Source organism: Tenrec ecaudatus, chromosome X, assembly GCF_050624435.1.
Source record: "Tenrec ecaudatus isolate mTenEca1 chromosome X, mTenEca1.hap1, whole genome shotgun sequence".
NCBI classification, from domain to species: domain Eukaryota; kingdom Metazoa; phylum Chordata; class Mammalia; order Afrosoricida; family Tenrecidae; genus Tenrec; species Tenrec ecaudatus.
In genome coordinates, this window is record NC_134548.1 from 83811908 (window position 1) to 83832809 (window position 20902).

At 44.3% G+C, this 20902-nt stretch overlaps 1 non-coding gene across 1 annotated transcript; it reads right to left on the minus strand.

The window, feature by feature from the left end:
• Positions 1 to 654: 654 nt before the first annotated feature.
• LOC142435451 (small nucleolar RNA SNORA18) lies at positions 655 to 783 on the minus strand. The gene has a single exon (XR_012781504.1). It is a non-coding gene; the product is annotated as a small nucleolar RNA SNORA18 (small nucleolar RNA).
• Positions 784 to 20902: the final 20119 nt, after the last annotated feature.

The following is a 20902-nucleotide window of genomic DNA, read 5'->3' on the forward strand; positions in this document are numbered from 1 at the left end:
CTGAGTTTTTGGCTTGAGATGCATTATTGATAAAATGACTGTCTTTGTAAATTATTCTCTTCAGATATACTTGTATTTAATTTATAAATTTAGCAAAATAATAAGTATATTACCCCTTTTAGAGTGTTTGTTGCAAATATTTTTGTTGCAAATATTTAACATCCTGTTTTTACAGTATAAAAGTTCTATTTCACAAATCTTACTTAATGCTAATACATTTTATTTAAGAAATTTTACATATTTTCATTTGCTTCCATCAAAGTAATTTTAATTCCTCCAATGCTTATGAAGGTTCATCTTCAAGATAACTTATTTTAAAGGAACCTATGCTAATCCACCACTGTTGTCAATATAAATAAAATACAATCAAGTAGGCATTAATCTCATATCTTTCATAATTCTTTAAGTTATGCTGCTTTACCCCCAATTAATTATAGACAAGTTTCAAACATTTGCCCCAAATCTCTTCAAATTAATCAATTCAGGGCCATTTTAGGATCTGTGTAGATTCTGTCTTCCTCTTAATTCCACACACCCTCTATCACAATGAGTGAAATCTCTTGCAGTTCTAAGAAATGTGCAGCTTTCTAGACTATTCCAATACCTGAGGGTCAAAACCATGGACCCATTAGATCTTTCATACTCTCTGCAAACTTGTGTCTTGCAGTTCTTTCTCACAGATCCAACAGATTGATCTGTGAGCACAAACCACATAGTTGCTCTATGAGCATTTCCAACGATGTGGGTCTATATAAAAATAGCTCCATTAGGACAGACCTCAACTTATCATTATTTTTCAAATAAGTTTTCTTGCAACAGTAATGTATTGCAAGTTTCAAATACAAAAGATATGAAAATAGCCCTTCCAATTTAGATCTCCATCTACCCACTTTCCACACCTGAGACAGTTAACTATTTTTGCTCATTTCTTCTATAAACTTCAAGTGTGTGTACCCGTATGTACACACACTCCAATTTTCCAATATTTTTGCCCAAATGTTAGTATATAATATACTTTCCATACATTTGCTATCAGTTAACAATATATCTGTCAGCCCACCCATATCAGTAAATCAAGTACTTACTCATTCTTTTCTGAAACTTCATCTATAGTTGCACCAAAATTTATTTACAAAATGCTATTACGAACAATACTAGCACATCTGTTACTTCAAACATCTACCAGTACTGGTATGCCTTTGGAACAAATTTCCAGACATAAAAAAGCATGAGAGGTTTATGCACTCATTTCGATAGATATTCATAAATTCTCTTCAACGGGTGTAACAATGTATACTCTTACTAACCATGGGTAACAGTTTCTCATAGTCTCAGTATTTAATCAACTTTGGGATTTTTTTTGTCATGACAATGAAGAAAAAGAGACATATGCCTTTTATTTTTTCTTTGTGAATTTCCATCTTTAATGAGCAGTCTCTGATGATACCTTTCGTGGTTTATGAGTGAAATACCTAAAAAACTCATGAAAGTGTTGGGTCCCGGACAGGCTTCTCCCTGCACGTACCAGGAAAGGAAGCTGATGGACAATTCTCGGAACTGGCTCCAAGAATAAGCGTCTTTCCTGCCCATCTGCAACGGCTGGACGGTTAGATTAGGCGAGAACACAGCCCCAGTGGAAAATCTCCAGCAGTGGCAGCCCTAACCCCTCTGCACCGGCCTCCTCTGCTCCTCCTTTAAAAACCCACCACCCTCCTCATTGGGCATGGGTTACTCGCTAGACCATGGGTCTTCCCCAGGGAGCTTCTTTCTAAATAAAGAACCATTTCACTCTCTTAACTTTTGCTCTCTCCTTATTTGCCCTCGTGCCTCTGCTTACCTCTCAAAGAGGAGGAAAGCTTTCAACAACCCTGAACGGTAGCAATGGCAAATTATCCGTTGCCAGTACGCGTGGAACATTCTCATTCATGCTCCAGCAAATAATACACTTTCCAATGTGTGAATACTCCCATATGAGGGGAAATGTACATGTGTGTTTGTCTATAAGCATGCACATATACGTGTGTGTGGATGTGTGTATATATATGCATAAGCATCCCTGGGGGCCCACTAGTTAAGCACTAGGCTGCTAACAGACAAGTCAGTGGCAGACTTTGATGGCAAGGCCACCCTACCCAATCCCCCTCACCCACCCCCTGCCTGAGTAGAAGACCTTGAGCACAGCCCCGAGGCAAGCCCCCACCCCCACCCCCGTGGTGGAGGTGGAGCTGGTGTGTCACTGAGGGGCTAAGGCAAGGACCAGGAGGGCGGAAGGACCACTCCAAGAACCACCCCAACCGTACCACCGGGAGCGCCAGGGTGGGAGCGGGAGGACGCCCCGGCAGATGCAGGAGAACCCCCAGGAGATGCTGCCCCCCACCTGAAGATCCTGGCCAAGGGGCTGTCCCCTCACTGCGCCCAGAGCTGCAGGCCGGGTCCGAACTCCACCCTCACAGCTGCCCGGAGCTGCCCGGCCCACCAAACGAGGCGGGAGTCTCCATGCGGGCGGACTCCTGCACCGACCGCTCTGGGCCGCGGCCCTGGAGGCCGGCCGGGGCGGGACGCTGACGAGATGGTGCAGATCCTGATCTTCTGCTAGATCCCAGCGCCCACTGCCTGGACCCCGAGCTCCGCAGCCCGCCCGCCTTCCTCCAGGCCTGCAGCTGCTTGTCCCTGTTCGACCCCAACCATTCCCGGATCGGAAGTGCACCACGGGCGCCACACGGTCCGTGAAGCCATGCTGCAAGTCTCGGCTGCTTGCTAGGCACCGGCCTCTCTTCCCGGGACCCAAAGACGGCAGGGATCTCTTCGAGGCCCTGCTGCGGCATATGTAGGACTCGAGGCTCTTGGCCTACTGGGATGGTGAGACTCCAGGCCAAGCCAAGAGCAGCGAGGACCGGTTCCAGGTTCCGGAAAGAGCCAGGCCGAGCCCGGGCAGCAACGCGACGCCTCTGGACCCGGGTGTGAGGGACCCTGCGTGCTAAAGGGAAGCGAGGAAAAAGATGCTCAGCTGATGAGGAATGCCACCTGGACCACACGGTCCGTGTAAGCCAGTGTCGACAGAGAAAACCAAGGAGCTGCCCGCAGGGCGCCAAAAGGTGGCTCAGAACATCCTGCGCAGAGCTCGCGAGCAGAGCCCTCCAGAAGAGAGCCTCCAATCAGCCCCAGGGGAAATGGGGGCAAGTCAGGCGGCCCGCGAGCGAGGACCGCCAAGCAGGCCAGCTGGGGCGCCTTCAAAGACGGCCTGTTCCTGGTGGATGGCATGCGCACCCTGGCAAACTGCCTGGGGAAAGAGCCGACTCCCCGCGTCAAGAAGCATGGGAGCAAGTTATTCCCTGAGTGTCGGAGAAGGAACAACCACAGGAAGTCACCCCTGGATGGTGTGCAGGTGGTGGCAGCGAGCAGCGTGCCAGGGTTCGCCACCGTCTGGCAGGGGCTGGAGCATGCGGCCACGTGCTTCGCCAACAACGCATCCGCCAGCGCATGCAGACCATTCCATCCAAATACAGACGCCGCGCAGGAGCCGCCACGCACGATGCCTGGACTCGACCGGAGGTGTGGGCGTGACGGCGCTCAACATCAACGACACTGGCATCAAAGTCAAAGTCAAGAAGACAGCTAAGCAGACAGATCACACCCTCCTGGAGGAGTACAAAATCCTGGTTTATTCCTGGGGGAAAACTCTGGAAGGAGGCAGAGCCAGTGTGAACGAGGCTGCACAGAAGAACAAGCTGAAGATAGGGGCATCCAAGAAGGGGCTGGAACCGGCGATGAAGAACAGGAAGAAGAAGAAAGAGAAGTGATGGGCAGGTCAACACCCCCACCAGCCCAACTCAAGCCGTACAGACCAGGGAGGTGTGTTCCACAGAAAAATGTGGATGTTTTCGCAGAGAAAGCAGTGCTTTTCTAAATTTTCCTCTCTCCAAAGTGACTGGGTTCTAAGTTTTATGGCCTTACCCTACTCTCCAAGGAAAAGAGCTATATACAGTTGTATACTTGGCAGCTTTATTTTATTTCCCTTCCTAAGCATGGCTCAACTGTTTTTGCAATCAAAATAAAATAGAGCATGTACCTACAAACCTCATTAACATAACGTTAACCTCGTTTTGTACCTGTCATCTTTCAGAAAGGAGAATTAGGATTCATCTATTCGCAGGAAGAGGGGCACTTGCAACCTCCATTTTATTTATACTGAAAAGGAATGGCTGAGGATGGTGTTTCCTCTTTTTCACTCACTGTGTTTTTGTTTTTTTAAGGCGCTCGCCTGTCAATTTTTTCAGTGTGTCAGCAAAAGTATTACTCCTCTGGCATTTTAACTCTGAGATGATAGGCAGCAGACAATTATTAGAAATGAGAGGAGTTTCCAAAACAATTATTTAGCCTCCCACCTCTTTGTCAGTAATTGGGATAGCCCCTTTGATTTAAAATGATTATCAGTGGATCTTTAAGGATTCTGCTCTAAGAATTTTTAATGAAGACTTTACAGGAATCTAGGAAATTTTAGGGGTATGATTGATAGGTTATTATATAAAACTTCAACGTGATTATTAGCTTCATTGGACCAAAGAGTGTTTTAACAAATCATTTTACCATATCTGCTTCTGTAGGTTTTTCCAAAAGCCTAGAACTTCGTAGACTGAACTATAAACTGATTTGTATTTACTGACAGGAAATTGATGTGTAAAAATCTCCAGAAATTATCTTCAAAAACAGAGGTGGTAGTTTTCATTCCAATAAAGAACATGATGGACCAAAGGTTCAATCCATAGCTGTTGGAGCCTCATAGATTCACTGTGGCAGAAGATGGGCTTTGTACAGAACTATACTAACGTAAACAGACACCCAAGGATACTGTGATCTTCTTCATTGCTTCTAAAAGATGGAGATTGGTTTTCACAGCTGTACTCTATTCTAACGTTTTCTGAATTCCTGATTTATGAATTTATTTGAAACTGTCTGAAGAGTGCACTTTGTGAATCAAAGCCATCTCCAAGTGTCTTAAAAATATAAAGGTCAACACCCACAAAGATAGCCTAATTTAAAAAAAACAGAAAGCAATGAAGAGGGTGTAGTCAGATTTGAACCCTCATCCACAGTTGGTGGTGCTGTACATATGTAAAGCCACTGTGGAAAGTTATTTGGCAATACCTAAAACAGATGGAAATCGAGATACCATGCGATCCAGAAATTGCACTACTGGGCAGAAGAAATACAAAATAGACCACGACCAGATATCTGCACTTTAATGTTCGTTACTGCATAGTTTACAATAGAAAAAAATTGGAAACAGTCTAAATTTCCATAATAGATAAGTGGATTAAAAAAAACCCTCTGGTATAAACACACAATGGAATACTACACATCCCTAAAACATAGTCATGAAACTATGAAACACTTCATCTCGTGGAAAGAGTTGGAGGAAATTTTGCTGAAGTTAACCAAACACAAAAGGACATGTACAACATGAGCCCACTGAGGTAAGTTCAACCAGCAGAATGGGCACAAGAGAAAATGCACACAACACACAATCCCCGGGCTGAGGACCAGAGTTTGTGACATGAGCCAGACCAGAGTCAGACCAGATCAATGATTCATACATCATCAAAACAGATGCAGATAGCACCTGTGCTGACACGCATCTTTTCCCCACCTCTCATAGGCCTTTAAGGCCCACAGAGGAGTGGGGGAAGAAGAATGACGGCAATGGGTGGGGGGTGGAGGGGTCAGGGCACTAATCAACCCAAGGGGAGGTGATTGTCTATGTCTCCACAGGAAAGGGAGAATGAGAGTAGAACTCATTCCAGGTGCCAATTCTTGAGGGTAATGTACCTATTTGGTTAGAGCAGCTTGTTCCTAGAGATGACTACAGGGCAGGCCCTCTCAGCTCCAGACATGATATCCTCTCCTTAGATGGCACCACTGCAGAGGACAGCCCTGAGGATGAAGTTCAGGGAGAGCAGCCGGTCTGACCCACCCACATGAGGACAAATCAAGAGGGGAGTGCAACAGATAAGTGATGGGAGCAAAGCCACAAAGTACCCCCCAATCCCAATCATATATTTCTCACTCAGTGTGGTGTGGGGTCGCACTTGGCAACCCATCTGAACTGGTTGGGGATGACTCACAAGAGGACACAGTGAAAGTCTAAAGGCATACTGGGGGTGCAGGGGGGAGGGGGAGGGCACTAGACCATGCCATCCTTGACCACAGGAATAGTAATGCGGACTTTTAGGATGCTTGCCTTTCAGACATAAATGCTGAAGACTAAAAGGTGTATATGTTGTTAAATAAGTGGGACCAGGGATGTACAACGCTGAAACAAATGGGGACTGATGGTTTATAACAAGGCCATATAATAAGAGATAGAGCAGAGATCCAAATACAGCCAGGCCTGACTCCAAACCAGACTCTGCTACATTCCACATCCTTACTCTCCCACTTTGCCTCAGGAATACAATTATACCAATCAGAAAATCTGTCACTTTCCTCAAATTACATGAGCACTTATTTCTGAGATCGTTCAAAGTGTTTTTTCCTCTTATATTCCTTGCCACTTACAGTATCTTACATTCACTACCCACAGAGAAGTTAATGCGTAAAGGCAAACTCCATATGTTTAAGATGGGAGGATGGATGGAAAAGTGAGACAGCAGCTGGCAGCGTGTAGTCCAAGCTTGGCAGTGGAGTGAACCCACCAATGTAATAACCGTTAATAGTCACTGAGATTTTCCAGTTGGAAAAGGGTCTTGCCCAGTCCTTTATAAACTTTAGCTTATGTAAGCAGGCTAACAGAGCTGTTGTCATTGGCTGCCATCGACTTGGTTCCAACCTACAGCGATCTTTTGCACAACGGAATGAGACAGCACCCGGTCCTGCGCCATTCTCACAATTGTCCCTCTGCTTAAGTCCACTGTTGTAGCCACTGAATCAATTCATCTCCTTGAGAGTCTTCCTCTTTTTTGCTGCTCCTCCACCTGGCCAAGCATGATATCCTTCTCCAGGGACTGGTCTCTCCAGATAATCGATCCAAAGTATGCAGATGAAGTCTTTCCATCCTTGCCTCTCAGGAGCATCGTTGGTAACGTCAAGTGTTTCTAGATTTATCATGATGTTACCTGTTGGTCCAGTTACGAGGATTGTGGTAGTTACCTAGTCTGTTGTCAATGATTCAAGAGTGAAGGGGTAGGGTTTAACCTGTCAATCAGGTCGCAGCTTGATGACCTTATTTTAAAGTGCTAAGGAGATAAATAACTCGTTGGAGGCAGGACACCTGCTCACTCCCTGCAAGACAATCTACTGATAATGAGCCACATGGAGACACCTTGATGGAGCCAGAGCCTGGGAGCTGGAGGAGCCACATGGAGACCCACACGAGCACTAAGATGCTCCCACTGCCACTGGATCCATAAGACTTTCCACCCACTGGCCTGTGATCTTCCTGAATTCAGTGTCATGGCATGTGTTGCGTGAGTCTGAAAAGGAACTTATAAACTGCTATTGGACCAATGGCTAATATAAGACTTAGGGACTTGATATGGGCTGGGCTGGATGTTTTCTCAATATTCAATTGCTTTTGTATATAAAGCTCTTTCTTACACACAGATGAGTATCTCTGGATTTGTTTCTTTAGTCATTCCAGACTAACACAAGGATTTTCGTCTTCTTTACAGTGAGTCATAACCCATATTGCAGGCTACAATCCTTATTCTCCATCAGCAAGTGCTTCAAGTCCTCCTCACTTTCAGCAAGCAAAGTTGCATTATCTACATATCACAAATTGTTAATAAGCCTTCCTCCGATTCTGATGCCACACTCTTCTTCATATAATCCAGCTTCTCTGATGATTTTCTCAGCGTACAGATTGAATATGTATGGTGAGAGGATACAACCCTGAGCACACCTTTCCGAACATTAAACCATGCAGTATTCGGTTGTTTGGGTCAAACGACTGCCTGCCTCTTAATCCATGTATAGGTTCCACGTGAGCACAATGAAGTGTTCCGGAATTCTTATTCTTCTCAAGTTATCCATCATTTGTTGTGGTCCACACAAATTCCTTTGCACAGTCAATGAAACACAAGTAGACATCTTTCTGGTATTCTCTGCTTTGAACCAAGATCCATCTGACATCAGTAATGATATCCCTTGTTCCATATCTTCTTCTGAATCTGGCCTGACCCTCTGGCAGTTCCCTGGCAATGTACTACTTCAATCATTGCTGGATAGCTTCAGCAAAATTGTATTTGCATGTGATAGCAATGATATAGTTACACAGATTGAGCATTCTTTTGGGTCACCTTTCCTTGGAATGGGTACATATATGGATCCCTTCCAGTCAGTTGGCCAAGTAGCTGTCTAACAAATTTCCTGGCAGAGAGGAGTGAGTGCTTCTAGAACTTCATCAGCTTGCTGGAACATTTCAATTGGTATTCCATCAATTCCTGGAACCTTGTTTTTGGCCAAAGCTTTCAGTGCCACTTGAACTTCTTCCTTCAGAACTATTGGCTTTGTCAACTAAACTGATGGGGTAGATACTTTATTATCATCTCGTTGTAGATGAAGAAGATGAAGATTAAAGAGATTAAAGTCGTTGCCCAGACCAAGTACAAATTGATTGAAACCTTTTGTAAAAAGAATGTTGTTCTGTGAGTCAGGAAACCTCCGTGATGATGCTGGCAGCATATGTTTTAACACTGCAAATAGTTGCCCTTTACTGCACATCAGTGCCGCATTTTCAAACCATTTCTTTCTGTGACTTCTCAGACTTGGAAATCATTGAGGTGGAAGTTGTCAATTCCAGGTTGTTGTTTTTAAACCCACAGAGCAAGTGCTAGAGATATGGGGCCCACACATTTACTCACTTGGTGAAAGTAGAATCCACCAAAGACCTGAAGCCACCAGATCTTGCCTAGGATTTGTTTTTGCATTTTTGAAAGATTCTATGGGCAAAATATTGAATGGTGCAGGAAGCATCAAAAGAACATGGAAAGAAGACGCAGAGTCACTGTACCAAAAAGAACTAGGCCACAGTCTAGCACTTCAGGAAGTAGTATATGAGCAAGAACTGAGCTGCACCGAATGCATTAGCCAAAAACAAGCCTCCAAGAATGGACGGAATACCCACTGAAATGTTTCAGAAAGCTGAAGACGCACTAAAGCACTCATCCATGGCAAGAAATTTGGAAGACAACGACTTGGCCACCTGAATGGAAGAGATCAATATTTTTGATCATTCCACAAAAAAAAAGTAACCCAACAAAATGTTCAAATTATAGAACGTTATAATTGATATCACATGCAAATAGAATTTTGCTTAAGATGATCCAACAACAGTTGCAGGCAGCAGTACATTGACAGAGAACTGCTAACCGTTCAGGTTGGATTCAGAAGAGGACGTGGAACAAGGGATGTCAGATGGGTCTTGGCTCAAAACAGAGACGACCAGAAACATGTTGACTTGTGTTTCATTGACTATGCAAAGACATTAGACTGTATGGACCATAATAAACTGTGGATAACATTGAGAAAATGGAAATTCCAGAACAGCTTATTGTACTTATTCAAAACTTTACATGGATCAAGAGACAGTTGCATGAACAGAACAAGGGCATACTGCATGGTTTAAAATCAGAAAAGGTATGTACGAGGGTCATATCTCTCAGCATATATGTCCAATGTGTGCACTGAGCAAGTCATCGGAGAAACTGGATCACATGAAGAAGAGTGTGGCATCAGGATGGGAGGAAGCCTTATTAACCTGCAGTGTTTACTGATGAATATCAAGAATTGCAGCCTTCAGTTTAGACTTTAACTTAATATAGGAAACCCCAAATCCTCACAATTGGACTAATAGGTAACATCATGATAAATGGAGAAAATGTTGAAGTTGTCAAGGATTTTGCGTTTCTCGAGTCCACAAACAATCATGGAACTAGTAGTCAAGAGATCAAAAGTTGTATTACATTAGGTCAGTCTGCTTCATAAGACTTCTTTCTGCCAAGAAGTGACAGTGGAGCTGGATTGCCAGCCAAGGTGAACAGGCTTCCTCCTCAGAGAAGCAGCATCAAACATATTTGCATGGTCAATGCCCACCCAGGTGGTGTCCTCAAAGATGGAGCGGGAATTGACAGTCTTCTCTCTGCCTTACCTCCTTGTTCCCCTGTCTACCTGTCCTTCATACATTCACTTGTTCATTTATTCATCTATTTAACTTCTAGGTGCCAGACATGGAGCATTAGAGTGGTGGATAGACACTCATAGAATGAGGCCCGATGAGACTCGTCTTCCCCAAAATTGTACAACAATAAAGGATAAGAGTTCTATGGGGGTGGGGGGGACTTCTTTATAGTATCGAAAAGCAGCGATGGTATTTGAGGACTAAAGTGCGCAAGACTCACACCACTGCATCATATGCAAGTGAAAGTTGGACACTGAATAAGGAAAACCGCAGAGGAAGCGATGCATTTGAATTGTGGTGCTGGAGAAGAATGTCGAAAGTACCATGCACTGCCAAAAGGACATTAACCGACCTGTATTGGAAGAAGTAAGGTCAAGGTGCTCCTTAGAGGCCAGCATCCTTGCCTTTGTCTTGGACACAGTACCAGGAGAGACCAGTCCCTGGAGGAAGACATCGTTTTTGTTAAAATGGAAGGCTGATAGAAAAGAGGCAGGCCCTCAATGAGATGGATGGACACAGTGGCTGCATCAATGGGCTCAGGCACAGGAACAATTGTGAGGATGGCACAGGACTGTGCAGTGTTTCCTTCTGTTATACAGAGGGTCACTATGGCTCACAGACAACTTGATGGCACTTCATAATAAATATGACAACAAAATTCAACAGCATCAAATAAAACAAAATAACCCAGAACAAAATCATACCCAATGTGTAGGGAGGGGGGCACATGGAGTGGAGACCCAATGCCCACCTGTAGACAATTGGACATCCCCTCACAGAGGGGTCACAGGGAAGAGATGAGCCAGTCAGGGTGCAGTATAGCACCGATGAAACACACAACTTTCCTCTAGTTCTTTGGTGCTTCCTTCACCCCACTATCATGACCTCAACTCTACCTTACACATCGGATTAGACCAGAACACGCGCACTGCTACAGACAGATAAGAGCCCGCAACACAGGGAATCCAGTATAGATAAACCTCGCAGGGCCGACAAGGACAGTAGAGATACCAGGAGGATTAGGGGAGGGTGGGGGTTGAAAGAGGGTATTGATCACAAGGATAACCTATACCCCCCTCCCAGGGGAACAAACAACCGAAAAGTGGGTAAGGGGCGTCGGAGGATGATGTAAGATATGAAAATGATAATCTATAACTTATCAAGGATTCGTGAGGGAGGGCGGATGAGGGAGGGAGGGAGAAGAAATGGGGAGCTCATATCAGGGGCTCAAGTGGGGAAAGAATGCTTTGAAAATGATGGCAGCATATGTACAAATGTGCTTGACACACTGGAGGAATGTATGGATTGTGATAAGAGATTTAAGAGCCCTCAATAAAATTATTTAATAAAAATAAATAAAAAATAGCACGGTCAAGTGGGATTCATCTCAGGTGTGCAAAGAAGGTTCAACACTTAAAAAATGTAATCCATAATATAACTTAACCATAATTTATTATGATCCACACAGATGAATTCCTTTGCATAGTTAATAAAACACAAATTATATATATATATATTTATATATATATAATTTAAACCAGGGATAAGAATTATAATCTAACACTCATTCCTAATGAAAATATTCAACAAAATTAAAATAGAAGGAAAATTCCTTAACAAAAATAAAGGCAATATAAGTAAAATCAAAAGCAAGTATTTCATTCAATGAAGAGAAACTGAAAGCATTCTACGTGCAAATGGGAACCAGACAACGATGTGTATGCGTTACACATCATTAGATGGAAAACTAAATTTCTGTACAAACCTTTACTCAATTTACATTGAAAATTAAAACCAAAGGGATGAATTCAGACACAAAAGGACAATTACATGTTCCTACCTGTGTAATATGCCATAACAGGCAAGAGCATAGAGATAAAATAGATGAGTGGTTACCAAAGGCTGGCTGGAGAGGGTACATGGCAGCAGTTCTCAACTTGTGGGTTGCGACCCCATTGCGAGTTGAATGACTCGTTCACAGTGGTCACCCAATTCATGACGGTAGCAAAACTACAGTAAAGAAGTAGCAACAACAACAACAAAAAGTAGCAACGAAAACAATTTTATGGTTGGCGGAGTCACCACAATATAAGGAACTGTATTAAAGGGTCGTGGCATTAGGAAGGTAGAAAACACTGCTGTACTTGCTTAAGGGTATTGAGTTGATGTTTGAGGCAATGAGCTACGTTTTCAAATAGATAGTGATGATTGCTCCACATCATGGCAAAGGTAACTAATGTCACTAAATCGCATATTTTAAAATGATAAGTCTAGCACATGAATGACAAACTCCTTTGTTAGATGTTTTTTGCATTAAAAATTAAATCCATAAAGGAGATGTTCAGGTTCAAAGGCTCCAGATGCCAAGTAAAATTCTCATTTGTTTTTTATTATTTCTTTTTATAAATAATTTTATTAGCTGCTCGTACAACTCTTATCGCAATCCATCCATCCATCCATTGTGTCCAGCACATTTGTACATATGTTGCCATCATAATTTTCAAAGCATTTTCTTTCTACATGAGCCCTTGGTATCAGTTCCTCATTTTTTCCCTTCCCTCCTCCTCCCTCCCTCATGAACCCTTGATACTTTAGAAATTATTATTATTTTTTCATGTCTTGCACTGTCCGATGTCTCCCTTTAACCCCCTTGTCTGTTATCCATTTATTTTTGTCCTATAGGAGTGAGAGTTAAGAATGTCGAAATGCTTCTATCCAGGAATCAGTAGATAACATCCTGTATTGGGTGCAATAGAGTCAGTTCGGACTCATAGCACCACCATACACAACAATACTAAGGATCACCGAGTCCTGGGCCATTCTGCCTGCCGCTTGTTCTTCTGTTGAGCCTACTGTTGCAAGCACTGTGTCAACCCATCTCATTGAGGGTCGTCTTCTTTTTCCATGGTCCTCTACTTTACCGAGCATGATGTACTGCTCCAGGTGCTGGTCTCTCCACTGACGTGCCCAATCCAAACTACGTGGACGAAGTCTCCCCATCCTTTTCCTCTGAAAAGCACTCTGGCTGTATTTCTTCCAAGAGAGATTTGTAGGGTTTTTTTATGACAGTTTGTGGTATTTTTAATATTCTTCACCAGTACCACAGTTCAAACCCTTCGATTCTTCTTCAGTATTCTTTATTCAATGTCCAACTTTCATATGAATATGAATCAATTAAAAATATAATGACTGGGGGAAAAATATATACATAATGGCTTGCATCATGCCCACCTTCATTCTTCAAGTAACCTCCTTGCTTTTCAACACTTTAAAACAGCAGTTCTCAATCTGTGAGTTATGACCCCTTTGGGAGTCAAATGGCCCTTTCACAAGGGTCACCCGATTCATAACAGGAGCAAAATTACTGTTATGAAGTAGCAACGACAATAATTTTATGGTTGGTGGTCACCATAACCTGAGGAATGGTCACAGCATTAGGAAGGTTGAGAACCACGGCTTTAAAAGAAGTCTTGTGCAGCAGATTTATCCAATGCAATGCATTGTTTGATCTCCTGACTGATGCATCTATGAGCACTGATTGTGGATACAAGCAAGACTGAATCCTTGACAATATCAAGCTTGCCTCCATGTATCAAAAAATTATCGACTGGGGAGGATTTTGGTCTTCTTTACATTGAGCTATGGTCCACAGTCGGGTGCTTTTGCACAGTCAATAAAATATAAGTAAACAGCATTCTAATATGCTCTGCTTTCACCCATGACCCAGCTGACATCAGCAATGGTGTCCCTTGCTCTGCATCCTATTCTGAATCCAGGCTGTTTTTTGTCAATGTACTACTACAACCGTTGTTGGGTGATCTTCAGCAAAATTGTACTCACGTATGATATTAATGATATTGTTCTATGTAAGCATTCTCTTGGGCCATATGAATCCATTCCAGTTAGTTGGCCATCAATTCGTTGAAAGATGTGAACTGGTATTCCATCAATTCCTGGAGCTTTGTGTTTGGCTACTGCTTTCAGTGCTGCTTGAACTTCTTCCTTCAGCACCATCGGTTCTTGCTCACACACTACCTCCTGAAATGGCTGGATGTTGACTGGTTCTTTTATGTACATTGATTCTGTGTATTTTCCAAGCTTCCTGCATCCTACAATATTTGCAGATAGAACTTTTCAATATTGCAACTTGAGGCTTGGTTTTTGTTTTGTTTTTTCTTGAATTCTTTCAGTTTACGATATGATGAGCACATTCTTCCTTTTTGGTTTTCTAACTTGATGCCTTTGCATATTTCATTACAATATTTTAAGTTTTGGGGTTTTTTTAAATTTAATAAATCAGTTTATTGGGGCTCATACAACTCTTATCACAATCCATACATACATCAATTGAGTAAAGTACCCTTATACATTCATTGCCCTCATCATTCTCAAAATTCGCCTTCCACTTGGGTTCCTGGAATCAACTCATTTTCCTTTTTTTCCCTCCCCCTCCCTCCCTGCTCCCCCCTCCCCCATGAACCCTTAATAGTTTATAAGTTATCATTTTATCTTTATAATATTTTCATTTGTCTTCTTGAGCTGCCCTTGGAAATTTCTGTCCATCTCTTTGACACTATCATTTCTTCCATTTCCCTAAGCTACTCTGTGATTAAGGGTAAATTTCACAAGGTCTTCTGACATTCACTTTGATCTTTTCTTCTTTCCTGTCTTTTTTTAATGATCTATTGCTGTCTTCATGAATAATGTTCTTGATGTCCACCAAAAATTCATTAGGTCTTCTGTGATTAGTGTCCGATACACTAAATCTGTTCTTGAGATGTTCTCAAAATGCAGTTGAGATAGACTCAAGGTCATATTTTTGTTCCTGTGGACTTTTTCTCTTCCGCTTCAACGTGAACTAACATATGATCAACTGCTGGTCTATTCCACAGGAGCTCCTGGTCTTGTTTTGTGGAGTCCTGGTTTACAACTGCCAGCACCAGCACCATGACAGACTGTATAAAACCAAAGTCTGGGGCAGGCTTAAGTTCTAATTTCAGATTCCTGGACACTGAGGTAATTCTGTCAGAGAAGGCATCACCTGTCCCAGACTAACCAGTAGGAAGCAGCGACCACCACCCCCAATTGACCAGTCAAGAGAATATGTGCGGAACTACTCGCCAACCACCACTGGACAACGCTGATGTTTTTCAGAAATTCAGTCTGGACAGGTTTATGGGTGGCGCCATTAATTGGGACCAGAATACGACCAAGGTAGATGCGCCAGAGAGGTCACTGGTTGGGTTCAGAGTGGGAGACGTCCTCCTGTGCCCCTGGTAAGTTCTGCTTAGAATCCGGACGGAAACTCCGACAGACTAGGCCTGGTCGGACAGGGAGGTGCTAGGCGCCTCGGGGAGTCTGCAGACGTGTGGCCATCTTCTGTGTTCAGTCTGTACCGTAAACTGTTTGTCTCGCTTTTGTGTCGCTTGTCCTGTCTTTAATCATTTATTTTTCTACAGCTATGGGAAATTCCTCCAGCACCCCATTATCCTCATTAATGGTTAATTTCAAGGGAGTAAAATTTCAAGGGCAAATAACTTTCCATTGAAATGAGAAAAGGGAAACTAATGGTTTTCTGTCGTTCAGAGAGGCGGCCGTTTGGAGTGGGATGGTCAAGCGAGGAAACCTTTTGTCTACCGATCACCCAGAAAGTGAAGGATGTTGTCTTCCAACCCGAACGAGAAGGCCATCCTGACCAAATACCTTATGACCTAGTGTGGCAAGATTTGGCGTGTAATCCCCCTAATTGAATAAAAATTCAGATCCAGGTCTTGGTCACTAACAAAGTTCACCCAAAAGGTTTGCAGGCTGAGGCAGAGTCACTGCTTGAAGATGCAGAAGAGATCTGGCAGATGCCTGCCCCTCCCCAGCGCTCCCACCTTTGCCTGTCTCCCCTCCCCTTCCCCCAGCCCTCCCAGTTTTCTCCCTCCTCCCGCTCAAATTCCTGTGGGGCCTGCGATTTGGGCAGGGATTTTAACCCCTCCAGCTCCAGCCCAGGACCTCGTTCCAACCCTCGCTCTGCCCAGGCTCTGCCATTGAGGGCAGTTGGTCCAGTGAGAGATAACGGGGAGCAAGGTCTCCAATATTGGTCTTTCTCCACCAGTGATCTGTATAACTGGGAGTTTCAGAATGCTAGGTTTTCTGGGAATCCTCAGGATCTTATTAACCTCTTAGACTGTTCTGTTCACACATCAGCCCACCTAGGATGATTGCTAGCAACTTCTCCGAGTGCTCTTCAACACAGGAGAAAAAGAGTGAATCCAACAGGAGGCAGGTACCGGGTGAAGATGGCTAGCCCACAATAAACCCTGGGGTGATCGACCGGACATTTCCCCTGAAAAGACCTGCATAGAACTTCAATGAACCAAAAGGTAGGGAGAGGCTCCAAGTTTATCGCCAGGTTCTCATGGCTGGTCTCCGAGCAGCAGCAAAAAGCTGACCAATTTGGCCAAGGTAGGTAATGTAAGGCAAGGTCCCCAAGAAAGTCCAGCTGCGTTCTTAGAACGCACCATGAAAGCTTTTAGGCTGTATACCCCATACACCTGACAACAGAGAAAAGTAGGGCTGCAGTAATAATGGCTTTTATTAATCAAGCCGCACCAGATGTCAAAAGAAGGTAAAAAGGCTGGGGGAAAAGACTTTGAAGGATTTGTTGGAAGTGGCAGAGAAGGTCTATAACAATAGAGAAACCCCAGAAGAGAGGAAAGAAAGACAGCGGATGGAAGATCAAAGGTTCCAGGCAGGAGAAACCAGAAAGTGACCAGGGAAATTGCTCAAGTATTGGTGGCAGCTACTGCAAGTGAAAGGGAAAACAGGGACGCCCAAGGGAACGCGTTCATAGAAATGGGAGGCCTAGGCTAGGAAAAAAATCAGTCAGTTACTGCAAGAAAAGAGGGTACTGTGCCAGAGATTGTCTCAAGCAAAAAGGGCTTTTGAAAGAAACAATATGGTGCTGGCATTGCCAGGAGGATGGACACTGGGTTGACCAGTGCTCCAATCTTCATAAGCCAGCACGTCCCTTATTTTTATGCTGCGGTGGGGGGGAAGGCAGGACCTAGAATGAGGCGGTTGGGGTTCGGAACCCCTCCCCGAATCCAGGGTAACTTTATTAGTAGAGGGGAAACTGGTTGATTTCTTGGTTGACACGGAGGCAAAACAATCGGCCCTCACCCATGACAATGAAAAACTGTCGTCTCATACCAACTGGGTGCAAGGTGCCACGGGGACCAACTGTTACGAGGGACTTCTAAGCGCAAAATGGACCTCAGCGTGGGTCAAGTAAGTCACCCGTTCATGCTCATCCCAGAGTGCCCGACACCCCTGCTGGGAAAAGACATTGTATCCAAGTTAAATGCCCAAATATACTTTAAAAACGGACGAATCTGCTTGACGGGCTCAAAAAGGCAACTTTTAACTACTACATACCCCCAACCAGGACGAATATCAGTCCTCACAGTAAAAAGAAAGAGAATTCATAACTGCTGAAGGAAAAAAAGTTAAAAGTAAGACTGAGGTGCTGCAGCTACTGGAAGCTGTAACGCTGCCCAAAGCTGTGGCAGTGGTGCGCACACCCGGCCGTCAGAAAAAGGAAGACCCCGTGGAAGCTAAGGGCCATCGTGCCACAGACAAGGAGGCAAGAAAAGCTGAGGTTCATGAGAAGGAAGGAGATGCACCTGGAGAACCAGGTGGGCAGGGATGCCTTGTTCAATTTTCTCTTCCACGAATGGGGTCCATTCCAAATGTGCCTGGCTACACAGCTGAAGAACTGTGGGCCAAACAAAAGCTGCAAGCCCTCACTGAAGAGGGCTCACTGTGGCTAAAGGCCCAGGACAATCTTATCCTCCCCGCTGAGGTGGGATGAGAGATGCTGTACAATTTACACCATACTACTCATTTGGGAAAAGAAAGATGTTGCAATTGTTGCAAACTGCCAAACTGCAGTTCAAAGGCCAAGGACTGACTGCAGAGCAGCTGGTGAGCCAATGCCGTGTCTGCCAAGAAATGAAACCAGGTAAAATTATAAGTATGCATCAAGGGGCTAGAGAAAGAGGTAAGCAACCTGGGCTACACTGGGAGGTGGATGTCACTGAGATCAAGCAAGGCAAATATAGTTACAAGTTAGTCTTCATTGATACTTTTCAGGTTGGGTAGAGGCCTTCCCAACTAAAAGAGAGACAGCCCTGATAGTAGCAAAGAAGGTGTTAGAAGAAATAGTTCCAAGGTATGGAATGCCTCAAACAATTGGATCCGATAATGGACCTGCTTTTGTAAGCGAGGCCATTCAAAACTTAGCCCAGGCTCTGAGGACAAATTGGAAACTGCATTGTGCATACTGTAGGGAACTGCGTGTCTCCCTACCCTGGATTTAAGCCATGAATTTACTCTCGGTTTCCTGTCATACAAACTGCCCTTTGTCTCAATTCTGCCAGAGAGTGGCTGCCTTGACCCTTGCTAGGATTGGTGCTCTTTCACTAGCAGCTGCTATGCTCATTGGTCAATACATGACTGATGGCATCTCCCCCCAGGCTCACCAGGAATGCTTCATTAGCATACCGGTTTGATCGGTTGCCCGCCATTCCTTCCTTGTTTGGAGATGCTACCTCAGCTGTACCTTATTTTACATGTGACGTAATGGTGCCAGCCCCTTGCTGGCTATTTAAACCTCTGCTCTCAGCTCAATAAACGAGGCTTGATCAGATTCCTGTCTTGCCTCCATTTCTTGCGCCCTTGCCCATCTTCATTCCCAGTCCCTCTTTCAGGTGTCCACGTTCTTGATGTCCCGCGGGACGGGACAGCATACAACCCGCAAATCTCTGGGCAAGTAGAGAAAATGAACAGAACTTTAAAGGTGACTTTGACCAAATTAGCCTCTGAGACTGGCGAAAACTGGGTGACTCTCCTGCTGTTTGCTATATTCCGTGTGCGGTATTCCCCCTACATGTTTGGATTAACACCTTTTGAAATTGTGTATGGTAAAAAAAAAAAAAAAACCCCATTAGCCCTAGAGCGTTCATTCAGCCCTATGCAGGGCCTACTGAGATATTAGGGGCTATGCAAGCCTTGCAGGGGGTACAGGCCAATGTTTGGCCCGCCATTGGGGCTGTTTACCAAAATGCCATTGTTCAGGCAAATGCAGCTAAAAGTCAACATCAGCATTTGCCTGGAGATTGAGTCTGGGTTCAAAGGTTCCGTAGCAAAAATCTGGAAACTAAATGAAAGGGGGATCATGAAGGAAGAGACAAAGGCGGGTATCCATAAGTAAAAACAGGTTTTATACATGTCCAGGGTTTAGGACCGGGAAAATGAGGCATGAATGTGGGGGAGTTAAGTCTCTTTATTATGCAGCTTGGAAATGTGTCACTACCAATGATGGGGATGGGAAATGGCAGGTCAAATCTCTCTTCATTGAAATGTCTTATGTCCGACCTTGTTCACGAACCAGGTATGTTCCTGACTGTAATCTGATATGTGTAACGTTCACAGAGGAAGGAAAGAGGGACAGACGTTGGGTTTCAGGACTTTCCTGGGAATATATCTCTATCAAAGTCCATTATTTCACATCATAATACAATTAAAGCTAAAGATTTCCCCCGCTGAGGGAGTCGTAAGACCAAAATCAGTACTGGGAGGGGGACAGCAAAAACAAAAACACCCTTACCTAATTGTCGCCCCATCCTTAAACCCCAAAACCCTGGTAAAAATGGAAACTCAAGTAACCCCTAAAGTGTATGAGCTAGGGGATCCTCTATGGAAAATGCTAACAGCAGCATACGAGACCCTAAATCGCACCAAGTCCAGTGCTACTGAGGCCTGTTGGCTATGCTATGATATCAGACCCCCGTTCTATGAGGCAGTAGGAATAGCCACCCCTTTCAACTGGTCGAGCACAAAGACCCCCGGGTATTGCAGATGGGATCATAAAGGCCCAGGACTGACACTCCAGGCAGTCACTGGAAATGGAACTTGCATAGGCAAGGTGCCGTCTAGCCATGCTCAGTTCTGTGCTAACATCTTCCCTTCTGTGGATACAAGGGGTGGAATAAAATGGATAGTTCCGGCGCTCAGTGGTTGGTGGGTGTCCTCTAAAACCGGACTGACTCCATGTCTTAGCCTACCTGTCTTTAATGAATCAATAGAGTTCTGCATCGTGGTGCTGATATTCCCAAAAGTTATTTACCACCAGGAAAGAGTAATGTATGACGCATGGACAAGGGGTATGGAGAATACCAAGATGACCAGGGAGAGGCGAGAACCCTTCACGGCAGTAACCCTGGCTACTCTTTTTGGCCTTGGTGCAATAGGAGCAGGAACCGGCATCTCATCCTTGGCAGTACAGCACCGGGGATTTAATAGTTTGAGGGCAGCCATAGATGAAGATATAGCTAGAATAGAAGAATCTATCTCCCATTTAGAAAAGTCACTAACCTCCCTGTCCGAGGTAGTGTTACAAAATCGCAGGGGACTAGACCTAGTGTTCCTCCAGCAGGGAGGGCTGTGTGCAGCCCTGGGGGAAGAATGCTGTTTTTATGCCAACCACACCGGAGTGGTAAGAGAGTCCATGGCTAAAGTCAGGGGAAAATTGGCCAGACAGAAATGAGAACGTGAACAAAAGAAGAGATGGTTTGAATCATGGTTTAATAACTCGCCTTGGTTTACCACCCTGCTCTCTACGTTGTTAGGACCCCTAATCATACTCTTGTTCATTCTCACTTGTGGACCATGCATTGT